Source organism: Capsicum annuum, chromosome 12 (genome assembly GCF_002878395.1).
Source record: "Capsicum annuum cultivar UCD-10X-F1 chromosome 12, UCD10Xv1.1, whole genome shotgun sequence".
In the NCBI taxonomy this organism is placed as follows: domain Eukaryota; kingdom Viridiplantae; phylum Streptophyta; class Magnoliopsida; order Solanales; family Solanaceae; genus Capsicum; species Capsicum annuum.
In genome coordinates this window covers 188,589,988-188,602,992 of record NC_061122.1, presented here as the reverse complement: position 1 = coordinate 188,602,992, position 13,005 = coordinate 188,589,988, and positions in this window count along the sequence as shown.

Sequence of the window (13,005 nt, the reverse complement as noted above, 5' to 3'; positions counted from 1 at the left end):
TTCTAACCTCTCTTACTTGCACTTGATGTTCTCATATATGTTGTTCCCCTATCCTTTGCTTATATGTGGTATAAATGTTTATTTGTACTCTTTTTTAGTGCTTTGCTATATTATGTATGGATATTATAGAATTGTTAGTTTAAGTGGGCTGGGCTATGTTTGTGGGACATTTTCTGATAGCAGGTGACGTGCCCTTAGTGTGTATTTATATGCTTTATTTTCTACTTTGCTCGGTCATCCTATACCTACTAAGTATAAGTTGACTGTACTCATCTCTATTCTGCCCCTTTCAATGGAAATTCTGGTGCGAGTGTGTCTCAAATAGCTTAATTCAGGTGCCTTTAGAGTTTTTCAAGGTAGTGCTTGGACTTTTATGCATCTAGGATCCACTTCTATCTTCTATATTAGTTTACATCTTTCCTAGTATCCAAACACATATATAGTTCCTATTGGATATTCTGATGTATTTGACTCAATGGATTATATTAGTAGTTCTTAAACTATTGACACTAGGTTTTGGGAGTTAGTTTTATATCTTTGGTTGTATGTTTCCTCTTTTATATTATATTATATGGTTTGGCTTTGTTCTAGAAGCCTTGCCTTGGGGTTATTTTTTTTCTCCTTGTCTATCAGTTTGGGTGATAGGATTATTTGTCAAAGTTTGCCGCAACAAGTGCCATCATGAACCTTATTTTTGGGTTATGAAAAATTAGTATCAGAGCCTAGTTCATTAGTCTCAATGGTGTAAGAATGGGATGTCTAATAGAGTCTCGCGGATCGATACATAGACGTCTATATCTATCTTTGAGAGGCTATAGGATGTCTGTAAAAATTTTCCCTCATTTTGTTCCTTATTATGCAAATTTTTTTTTCATACCTTGTGTTTTAAGTCATATTTCACTCTTTTCTGTATAGATGGTGACAACTAGGTCTCGCAAGGTCACAGATGCAAAGCCTTTATCTAGAGGGCAAGCCTCGATTCATGAATGGACTTAAGGGATGGACGAGCAAGTGAATCTACCCCATCTAATAGTATTTCTAGTGGGACTTTTCCCTGAGCCTCGTGTTGAGCATGTTAAAGGTGTAGGTCCAACTTCAGTTTCATCGAGTCCTTATGCCCCAGTCTTGGAAGGGTCGTTGGTGCGTTTGCTGACTCATTTAGAGGGTTCTCATTTGGTTATGTCTAGTGTTCCTCCAGTACCGAGTGTGGATCCTTCAGTTGCACCTACTTATATTTTGGGTACATGTCAGACCTTAAGTACTATTCCTATTTCAGCAATGACATTTGAGTATGGTGTTCTGAGGTTGGGAGTTTAGCCTTCATTTATGTTACCTTCACAGATAGGCTCTCAGCTTGCTAGATTTAACATGCCTCCTCTTGTTGTGATTGCAGTGATGTCTTTTAAGTATCAAAAGAGGTTTGAGAGAGTTACTCATTTGGGTCCTTATAGATTTACTACTGTTGTAGTTGAGGATGCCTATGAGATCCTGATTGATTATCAAGAGAATTTGCATAAGTTGGGTTTGCTCGAGTCACATAGGGTTGCTTATATAATTATCAGTTAAGAGGTGCTGCTAGAGATTAGTGGAGGCCGTTTGTTGGTTGTAGACCTTTTGATTCTTTTAAGATAACTTGGGATTTGTTTCTTAATTGTTTTTTTGGAGAGGTTCGTGCCTTATAGTTAGAGGGATCGAATTAGAGATGAGTTTGATCACCTGGAACAAGGCTTCATGACTGTTGCAGAGTATGAGGAAAGCTTCCATGCCTTGTCCAGATATTTTTATGCTAGTATTTTCATTGTGTCTGAGAAGATTCAGAAGTTCATGAAGAGTTTGGATGTCTCTCTTTAGTTGGATACATCTCAAATAGTTGTATTTGGAGCATCCTTTTAGAGTATAGTGGATCATGCTAAGATGACTGAGGGTATTCTATGAGCATCTCAGGGAGGCGCCAAAAAAGTGTGCCATTTTTACAAGTTCATAGGTCAGGCCTCTTGAGGCAGATATTTCAGAGGTTCTCATGGGTATCATGATAGACCAGTACAGGTAGCCTTGCAAAGTTTAGGTAGTGGGTCTTTGGGTCTACTTGTTAAGAGTGGCCGTCTAGCCCAGTGGTACCTTCTCCTATTAAGTTAGCCCGTAGAGGTTACTTTGTGTGTAATGAGATTGGTCATTTGTCTAAGGACTGTCCCTATCGTTTGATTAGAGCTACTCCTATTTTAGTTGTGAGAGGTAGGGGTTTAAATAAAGGTATGAGAGGTAGAGGTAGTGGAGCGTGTGATGGTGATCGTAGATAGTGCCATGCTATACCTGCTAGACCAGAGAGACAGAGGCTTCTGATGTTATGATCACAGGTATTATCCCCATTTATTTCAAATCTGCATCTATGTTATTTGATTCAGGATCTACTTTCTCCTATGTGTCTGCATCTTTTGGTTAGGGTTTTTATTTTGTTAGTGAGACTCTTCACATGCCTATTCGTGTATCTACCCTAGTAGGAGATTCTTTAATGGTTGATTGGGTGTATGGGTCTTGTATTATGACTATTTCTATGCGAGAGACTTGGATAGACTTTTTTGTGTTAGATATTATTGATTTTGATGTCATCTTGGGTATGGATTGGTTTGCTCCTTACCATGCTGTCAAAGATTTTATGCTAAGATCGTGACTTTAGCTTCGACGTGTTTGCTGAGAATAGCTTGGAAAGGTGCACTTCATTCAGGTCCTAAGAGGATTAAAATTTATGTTCAGGCTCATTGATTGGTTGAGAAGGGATGTTTATCTTATTTTGATCATATTCATGAAACTAGTGTTATTTCACCACCTTGTTTAGATTCTATTTGTGTTGTCCATGAGTTCATGGATGTGTTCACCATAGATTTGCCTGGTATACCTCTGGATCATGATATTGATTTTGCTATTGATGTTGAGCCAGACACTAAGCCCATCTCTATTCCTCCTTATAAGATGGCCCCAGATGAGTTGAAGAAATTGAAGGATCAGTTAGAGGAGTTGTTGGATAAGGGATTTATCCGACCTAGTGTATCACCTTGCGTCTGTTTTGTTTGTGAAGAAGAAGGATGGATCTATGAGGATGTGTGTTGATTATCGATAGTTGATTAAGGTGATGAGTATCCTTTTCCTCATAATGATGATTTTCTTAATCAGCTTAAGGGCATCATGGTGCTTTTGAAGATAAATTTGAGATCTAGGTATCACCAGTTGAGGATTAAAGATTTGGATATTCCAAAGATAGCTTTTAGGACTTGATATGATCATTATGAGTTATTGGTCATGTCTTTTGGTTGACCAATGCGCTAGTTGCATTAATGGAGTTGATGAACTGGGTGTTCCGATTGTAACTCAACTCTTTTGTTATTATATTTATAGATGATATCTTGTTGTATTCCAAGAGTGAGGTTGATCATGAAGAGCATTTGTGAATTGTGCCTTAGGGATTGAGGGCTGAGAAGTTGTATGCCAAGTTCTCCAAGTGAGAGTTTTTGTTAGAGTCTATTTATTTCTTGGGTCATGTAGTGACTAAGGAGGGTATTATTGTTGAACCAACTAAGGTTGCAGTGGTTTGTGATTGGGCTAGACCTACTCTTCCCACTGATATTTGGAGTTTTGGTGGCTTGGTAGGTTATTATCGATGTTCTGTTGAGGTTTCTTTATCTATTGCAGCTCCATTGACCATCTTGATTTAGAAGAAGATTTCCTTTCAGTGGTCCGATGCTTGTGAGGTAAGCTTCTAAAAGCTCAATGATTTGTTAACTTTATCTCCTATCTTGAGTTTGCCTAAGGAGGGCGTGGGTTTTTGTAATACCTCGTACTTTTCCTAGCTCAGTTTAGCTCCTTGAATGTCAAGGGTTAGCTTTGAAAATGAATAACTCTTGATACATGTAGAATTTTCCAGTTATAGACCTCTCCCCTCCAAGTTGTAGATAATTGAACCAGCTTTCCAATGATACCAATTTCACCTCAATCTGATACTTGGTTGAGAAGTTATGGCGTTTTTAGTAAAAACAGTATGGAATTTAGGCAGGCACTGCATCGCGGTGAAGGACAGAATCACAATTATCTGATTCTAGTAAAGCACCATGATTGTCACACGTTGTGGTGAGGTCCCAGTTCCTGTTTGGCAATTTCCAGTAGCTCACCGCAATGGTACTGTGTTCCGGTGATGGCCTAAATAGCATTTGTCAATTTCCAGTGGCTTACCGTGATAGCCCCGCATTGCGGTGAAGTTTCAGTTCGCAATGGTCCCTTATCCAGTGAGCCACCATGATAGCCTCGCATCGTGGTGGGGCCCAAAATTAGGATTTTCAGTTTCCGAAGTTTATTTTAAAATGACAATCTAGTTTTTTCCCAAGCCCCTAATTTGTAAATAACACTGAATTAATCCTATTCTAAGTATTATATGCATGTTTTTCATCAACTTCCTCTCAAAGAAACCCTAGAATATCAAAACTTAATTCCCAAGAAATCCAAAATTCCACCATTCTTTCTCCAAGGAAACTTATTCAAGGTTTCCAATTGAAGATAATCAAGAATATACCTTTAAGATCACAAATAGAAATCCAAAATCAAGTGTTCTTATCAATTGCATTAATTAAGGTATGTGGGATTTTTCAACAAGGATAACCCTTTTATCCCTGTGCCCAAAATTAGTTTTTGAAGTTAATTTTATATGAATTTCATCGTGCAGAGAATGTAGCTACGCCGGTGAACCGGAATGTAAACAGAATTCATCCTTTTAGATCAAGCAAGACAGTCAGCCTGTGTAGTTTGATCTTAATGATGACGAGGATGGAATGGATGGGGTAGGTTCTACTAGAGCTATTATTCCCCTACCTCTAGCACTGGGAGCTAAGTTTAATATTACAAGCATGATGATTCAAATCCTCCATCTGAAGGAGTTGTTTGGTGGACTCCCGGGGGATAATCCTAATATGCATTTAGTGAACTTATCACTAGTTGCATATCCTTTGATAACCTGGGAGTGGAACAGAATGCTATCCGACTATACTTGTTTCCATTGTCTCTGTCTGGAGAGGAAACACTATGGCTCAATGGATTGACTCCCGATTCTATAACCAACTAGAGGTAGTTGAAAGATGCTTTCCTAGAAAGGTTCTTTCTACCTTCCAGGAGGGTACAATTGAGAGATGAGATCAACAACTTTTGATAGCTTCTAACCTAAGCTCTTTACGAGACTTGGGAGATATTTAAAAAGAAGCTGATGCAATGCCCGAATAATGATATGACTAATATTTATTTGATGGAGACTCTTTATAGGGCCTTGAACTCTATTATGAAGCCAGTCGTGGATAATGCTGCAGGAGGATCATTTGTGGATCTTACTTTTCCAGAGGCCTTGGATATGCTTGATCAGATGACCAAACAAAGTAGATCTTGGCATACCAGGGCTTCTGTGGTAGCAAGCACTATTGTGTCTTATGGTATGACTATAGAGCAACGTAAGAAGAAGGAGTAATGTGACCAGGACATGGCACACTTGAAGACGCAAATGGATTTGTTGACCAAGAATTTATTATCTGGAAAGACTGAGAAAGTGAAAGATGTAGGATCCCAAGGCAGAGCTGACTCTGATTCAGAAAAAGAGGCAAACTATCTAAACAATCAGGGGGGTTTTCGAGGCAATAGCCAAAGAATCCAAGGTTAGAACTACTATGAAAATTTTGGTTATAAGGATAGAGATCAAGGGAGTTGGAAGAATAATAATGACAGGAGTGGATTGTATGTACCTCCTGGAAGTCATGATAATGCTACCACTAGTTCAGGAAAAATGTCCATGGAGGACATAATGGAGAAACTATTGAAGGGAGTTGAGGCAACAAAAATGGGGTGGCGATGATAAAGAGTGACTTATCTTCCATGATTCAATTAATAAATTCACACTCAATTGCTATCAAATAACTGGAGAAGTAGATGAGCCAATTATCCATCATTGTGGCTCTATCTCCACACGATCTTTGATGCAGAAGAAGGCAGACCTGGGAGCATTTACCATCCTATGCACTATTGGGTCTATTAATTTTGCAAAAGCTCTATGTGATTTGGAAGCTAGTATAAACTTGATACCACTTGTTGTGTATAAGAAATTGGGTTTGGGGGATCCTATTACCACAAATATAAGGCTAGTTATGGTAGACAGGTCCGTGTAGCGGCCCGCAGGGATTTTACATGATATACTTGTAAAGGTTGCTGATTTTATATTTCCTACCAACTTTGTAATTCTTGATTGTGAAGTGGACTTTGAAGTACCTATAATTTTAGGCAGGCCATTCTTAGCAACTGGGAGAGTGTTAGTTGACCTAGAGTTGAATAAGCTGAAATTTAGGCTCAACGGGCAAGAGGTTAGTTTTGAAGTGTGTAAATCCATGAAATAATAAAAGGAGATGAGTGTCTTCTCAATTGTTGATGTATTCTACGAAGATAAGTAAGATGTACTATTTAAGGATAGGTCTGTTGTGGAGACCATGGATGGTGTGATTGAACTTTAAAGCAAGGGTGTTATGCTTCCAAAGTGACTGGACTAGGAATAAACCATTTTCTTGATTCAACAAGTGAAGTAAAGAGGTATAAACAAGGTATCTTGATGAATTCTGAGTAGTCAAGATGACTGAGTCGTGTCGCGATGTTAAATCAAGCGCTGCTGGGGAGGTAACCCAAGGTGTTTTATTATTTGTATTCATCTTATATGGTTGACATCAGATCTTCGCACCTATGGTTCCACAGGTATGATTCTAACGCTCTATTTTTTGGTTTGACGCATTTGGGATAGTGCATGCTTTTAAGTTGAGGGGGGCTACTTGTGGGTGTTGATGTCCTCTTGGGGTTTTTGTTGCTGTGTCTCTTTTTCCTAGAGTCTTGTTCCTAGTAGATCCAGCATGTTTAGGCGTATTGTATTTTGTTTCATGATATTTTGTGGTTAACTGGGAGAAAAATAAGTACCTAGGGCAGTTGACATATTTTTGTTGATTTTTAGGACAAATAATAAATACCTCTCCAATTGTCTATTTTGTATTTGTGTGATATGAATATATATGCAACTATTGTAAATCTTTTTATGGAATTAGTATTTGGGAAACAATGATCATTTCTAACAATTGCATAACCCGATTAGGTAGTAGCTTATGATATACCTTTGTGCCAATTGTGTGTGAGATTTTACCAAGATTCTTTGTGTGTTAAATCCAGAACTTGCCCGATTAGTCTTGCCTAGGTTGTAAGATAGTGGTTAAGAAAGGATTATCGGCCATTTTTTATATTAGTCCACTCTTAGCCTAAATGGCCTTTCATGTGTGAATGATGTCCCTTGATCCCAATTTTGAGCCTGTATGCCTGTTTTTCTTATAGACCTATCACCTTTCTATTTGTATCACAATGAACCTATTTTGGCCCTGGTCCTCCTTGGACATTGTGCACTTCGATTTAGGAAAATAACCTAAGTTGAAGGTGGCTATCATAGGGGTACGTGATGTAAAGTGAGTATGAAGAAAGGTAAAATAAGAGAAAAGATTTCAAGGCTGGGTGTGGTAGAAAAAGAATAAGAAAGGAAAAGTTGTGAAAAAAAAATGAACCACTAAAAGACCGTACCCAACCTGAAGTTGCTTTAATAAAGAAAAGGAGAAAATATTAAAGGTTAATAAGCGAGACTCCAAAAGTTAGTGTAGTGCCAAGGAGGCATAGTCACTTTAGATATCTTTACGTATCATACTAGCCCCAATCCTGCGTTACAAGATGAAGAAAAGTCTATAGTGATCCTAACTTAACAGTCTGAAAGCTTAGGTGATGAAAATAAGGGCAAGCTTATGGTATTTGACATACATTGATTGGAACTTCTTTCTGAAAGTGAGTGTCTCTTAACCATCCTCGTATTGACATGCTTGATTTCATATAGAAGTGAGAAGGGACTTCTTTCTTTTAAGGGCACATGGGTTGTATTACTGGCTGCTTACTTGTTTAGGTAGTGTAACTTGTTCATATGCGTGGTTGTTTATTGCTAATGTGATGTCATAGCTTGATTTCTTCGTGTCACATTGTTGACTTTCATTAATATACACAGTTGGGTTTAAAGTGATTGAACTTGGAGAGGGTAATGTGTTTTGAACTAAAATTGATAGTTGACTGTCATAGGTATCTTATGTTTCTCTAGTTAAGCATCGTAGTATGGTATAATATAGTTGTTTGAGGACAAGAAATTATTTTAAGTTGAGCGTGTTGATGTTCCATCTTTTGATGAACATTGTGCATCTTTTTCTTAGGAAAATTGCATGTTTTCAAGCAACCAAGGTTGCATTTAATGTTGGATTTTAGTGTTTCAGGGTAAGGAGCTAGCTGAAGGAGAAAACTTAAGAAATTAGCAGAAAAACACCATTGGTGGTCAAAATGATGGACCATCAGTTTTGTGGTGGACCACCAAAATGACCACCAGACCTAAAGTAGAATTTAGGATTTCAGAAGACCCAGTGACGGTCAAAATAGTGGACCACCATTTTTGTGGTGGACCACCAACCTGACCACCAGATTTAGGATTTCAGAAGATCCACTGGTGGTCAAAATGGTGGACCACCAGTTTTGCGGTGGACCACCAACATGACCACCAGATTTACGCAGAATTCAGGATTTCAGAACACTCAGCGACAGTAAGAATGGTGGACCACCAATTTTATGGTGGACCACCAACCTGACCACCATATTCAGGATTTCAGAAGACCCACTGGTAGTCAAAATAGTGGACCACCAATTTTGCGATGGACCACCAACTTGACCACCAAATTCAGGCAGGATTCAGGATTTTAGAACACTCGGTGACGGTCAAAATGGTGGAACACCAGTTTTGCGGTGGACCACCAATTTGGCCACCAATTTAGACACTTTTTTTTTTCTGAATTTGAATTTTAAATCCTTTTTACCCGGGAACATATAAATACCCAGTTTTAGATTTGTTTAATGGTATCTTTTTATCTTTTATCTTTTATGAGATTTTTCAATACTTGAAACATATTATACGTAATTTTTCTTGGAGATTCATTTTAGAATTGTGGATCTAGATTCCATTATTATTTTCTCCATTAAAGATTAAAGAACAATAATTGTGACTTTTGTAAGTAAATTTTGAATTAATTTATGAATAACACAATGACTTTTTCTCTTTCTGTGATTGAGATGTATGGATAAGCTCCTATAACTAGGGTTATAGGAATTATTATTTTCTCCATTAAAGATTAAAGAACAATAATTGTGACTTTTGTAAGTAAATTTTGAATTAATTTATGAATAACACAATGACTTCTTCTCTTTCTGTGATTGAGATGTGTGGCTAAGCTCCTATAACTAGGGTTATGGGAGCCTTGATGTGAATATTTGATTGGGGGTTGTGAATCTAGTAGATTCCCATGATTAATTGATATTACATAAACCCTTCTTCACTTTAATGACTTTTCCTGGTTGTAAACTTGAAAAGTGAGCCCAAGAACAACAGTTGTTGGAATAGAAAAGTGTTTATTGGGAAAAGAAAGGGTTTACATAAATCTAAAGGCTTTAACTTTTGGATAGAGGGTAGATCCCTTAACCGTATCAACCCATGTGAGAATATAGTTAAATAAATAATACATTCCTTAAGTTTGAAAGAATTAGGGTATAAGCTACTCATTTAGGTTGAGAAACTAATGGGTAAACCATAGATCAATTACTCTTGCAATTAGAATTGTTCATTGTGAATTCAAAATAGTTCACAACCCTAGTTGCTTAAGCATCTTGGTAACCATAAATCTAGTTTGACTACTCATACTGAATTACTATTTGCAATACAATAGATATTTGGATTACTATCTATGACAAATATTTGAATACAGCTGATAAATCGAAACCCCCACTTTATTCTGGAACCAATGATCAACAGTCTAATAATAACCACAATACTTAGTGAGCACAGTATTCCCTGTGGGATTCGACACCCAACCTAGTTGGGTTCTATATTTGACAGTGACCGCTTACACTTTCTAATGAGAGTTATAATTTGGGCGTTTCAAAAGATCACCCAAATTATGCATGTTTTTGAAGAGGAGAGTAAAGAGTTGACATCCTATAGATTAAAGGATGTAGCATATGATTGGGTGGTTTTGTGGAAGAATGGTAGAGGTGATAATGTAGCTCCTTTGAGTTGGTAGGTAGTTCAGGATATATTTCTAGATAGGTTCTTTCTACGTAAAATGAGAGAAACTAAGGTAGAGGAGTTTGTGAACCTGAGGCAAGGCTCAATGACAGTGAAAGAGTACCGCCTTAAGTTCAACTAGTTGTTTAAGTATGCCCATGATACGATGGCTGACCCTAGGACAAGTATAAGTAAGTTTGTTACTGGATTATCTAGTTTAGTAGTCAAGGAGTAAGGGACTGTCATAGTTATTGGAGACATAGATCTTGTTAGGTTGATTATTCATACTTAATAGATTAAGGTAGAAAAGTTAAAGGGAAGAAAGAGGAGAAATAAGAAGGCTAGAACCGAGCAGTTTGAGTATGGCCAGACAAAGTACGGAGGAGGAAATCGTTTGTAGTTTTAGAATCATCCATGTATTCCATAGCCATCTTCAGCTAGCACTCTCATCCCTAGAGATAGGTAAGAGCAGTAGGGTAAGACTGCTATGTTTAAATCTCAGAATAGTGTGAATGAAAAACCCAGTTATCCTCTATATGCTAAGTATGGTAAGAATCATACTGGTGAGTGCTTATTGGGACAGAAAGGTTGTTATGGTTGTGGTAAGTTAGGATATAGAATCAAAAAGTGTCTGTATGCTAAGCAGGGAAATAGGGATATTCATTCCCAGACTCAGGCTACTATTGCACTAGCCCCTCTAGTTCGGTCAGTCCCTCCTCAGGGCGCATCATCAAGTACTGGTGGCGGTCAGCACCAGAATTAGTTTAATGCTTTGCCATCTCATCAGGACCATAAAATTTACCAGATGTTATTACTGGTATGCTTCGTGTTTTTCATCTTAACTTTTATGTATTGTTAGACCCTAGGTCAAATTTCTCTTATGTGACCCCACTAGTTGTAGTAAATTTTGAAATAGGTCCTGAAAAGATCCTTGAGCCCTTCTTAGTATCTACCCTAGTGGGTGAGTTAGTTGTTGCCAAATAGATTTATAGAAAGTGTTCTGTCACTGTCCTTCATAAGATCATGTTAGCAGATTTAATAGAGTTAGATATGGTAGACTTTGAACTTATTCTTTGTATAGATTGGCTCCATTTCTACTATGCATCCATAGATTGTCGCACTCGAATGGTGGAGTTTCAATTTCTAAATGAGCCAGTCTTTTAGTGGGAAGGTAATACAGTGTGCCCCAAGAGTTATTTTATATCCTACCTTAAAGCTAGAAAGTTGATCTCAAAAGGGTGTATCTATCATCTAGTTTAAGTCAAAGACACTAAGTCCGAGACCAATAGTTCAGTCAGTTTATGTAGTCAATGATTTTCCTGATGTTTTTCCTGAAGATTTTACCAGGGGTACCGCCCCGATTGGGAAATAGAATTTGGTATTGACCTTCTTTTAATTACTCAGCCCATCTCCATTTCTCTATATTATATGGCTTTGGCTGAGCTTAAAGAGTTAAAAGATAAGCTTAAAAATCTATTAGATAAAGGTTTCATAAGGTCCAGTGTCTCTTCATGGGATGCTCCCATCCTATTCGTGTGAAAGACAAATGGTTCTTTGCAAATATGTATTGACTATCGTCAGCTGAATAAAGTCAAAATCAAAAACAAATATCCTTTTCCTAGGATTGATGACTTATTTGACCAGCTCCAAGGTGCAAGTTATTTCTCCAAGATAGACCTTAGATCCGACTATTATCAAATTAGAGTAAGGGAATGCGATATCCCAAAGATGGCATTTGGAACCCATTATGGTCATTTTGAGTTTCTAGTCATGTCATTTGGTATTACCAATGCCCCAACAGCCGTCATGGACTTGATGAAACGAGTTTTCAAACTGTATTTGGATATATTTTTCGTAGTCTTTATAGATGATATTCTTGTCTATTCTCATAGTGAGGATGATCATGTAGACCACCTTAGAATTGTGTTACAAACTCTTAGAGATCGCCAGTTGTTCGCTAAATTTAGAAAATGTGAAGTTTGGCTAAGATCAGTAGCTTTCCTCAGTCATATTATTTCCAATGATGGTATTAGAGTTGATCTCCAAAAGACAGAAGTAGTAAGAAACTAGCCTAGACCCATTTCTCCATCAGACATTAGAAGTTTCTTAGATTTAGCTGTCTATTATAGATGTTTTGTTGAGGATTTTTCTTTTATTACATCCCCTATGTCTAGATTGACTCAGAAGAAAGTTAAGTTTCAGTGGTCAGATTCCTGTGAGAAGAGTTTTTAGGAGTTTATGACCCGACTCACTTCAACCCTAGTTTTAGCATTACCTAATTGTACAGATGGGTTTGTTGTATATTGTGATGCTTTTAGAATTATTCTGGGTTATGTTTTGGTGTAGAGAGTAAGGTTATAGCCTATGCCTCCAGACAACTTAAGCCTCACAAAAAAATACCCTATCCATAACCTTGAGTTATTTGTTGTTGTGTTTGCATTACAAATCTGGAGGCACTATCTTTATGGGGTGCATGTTGATGTGTTTATGGATCACAAAAGTTTGCAACATGTGTTCACTCTGAGGGATTTGAATCTTCGTCAGAGAAGGTGGTTAGAACTATTGAATGATTATGATACGAGTGTTTTTTATTATCCAAGCAAGGCCAATATAATGGCAGACACTCTTAGTAGACTGTCTGTAGGCAGTGTTGCTCATATGGAGAATGATAAGAAAGAGTTAGTTTGATAAGTTCACTGGTTAGCTAGATTAGGTGTGAGTTTGGTTGACTCACCTGAAGGAAATGTTTGGGTTTAAAGTAGTTCAGAATCTTCTCTAGTTTCTAAAGTGAAAGAGAAGAAGGATAAGGATCCTAGTTTAGT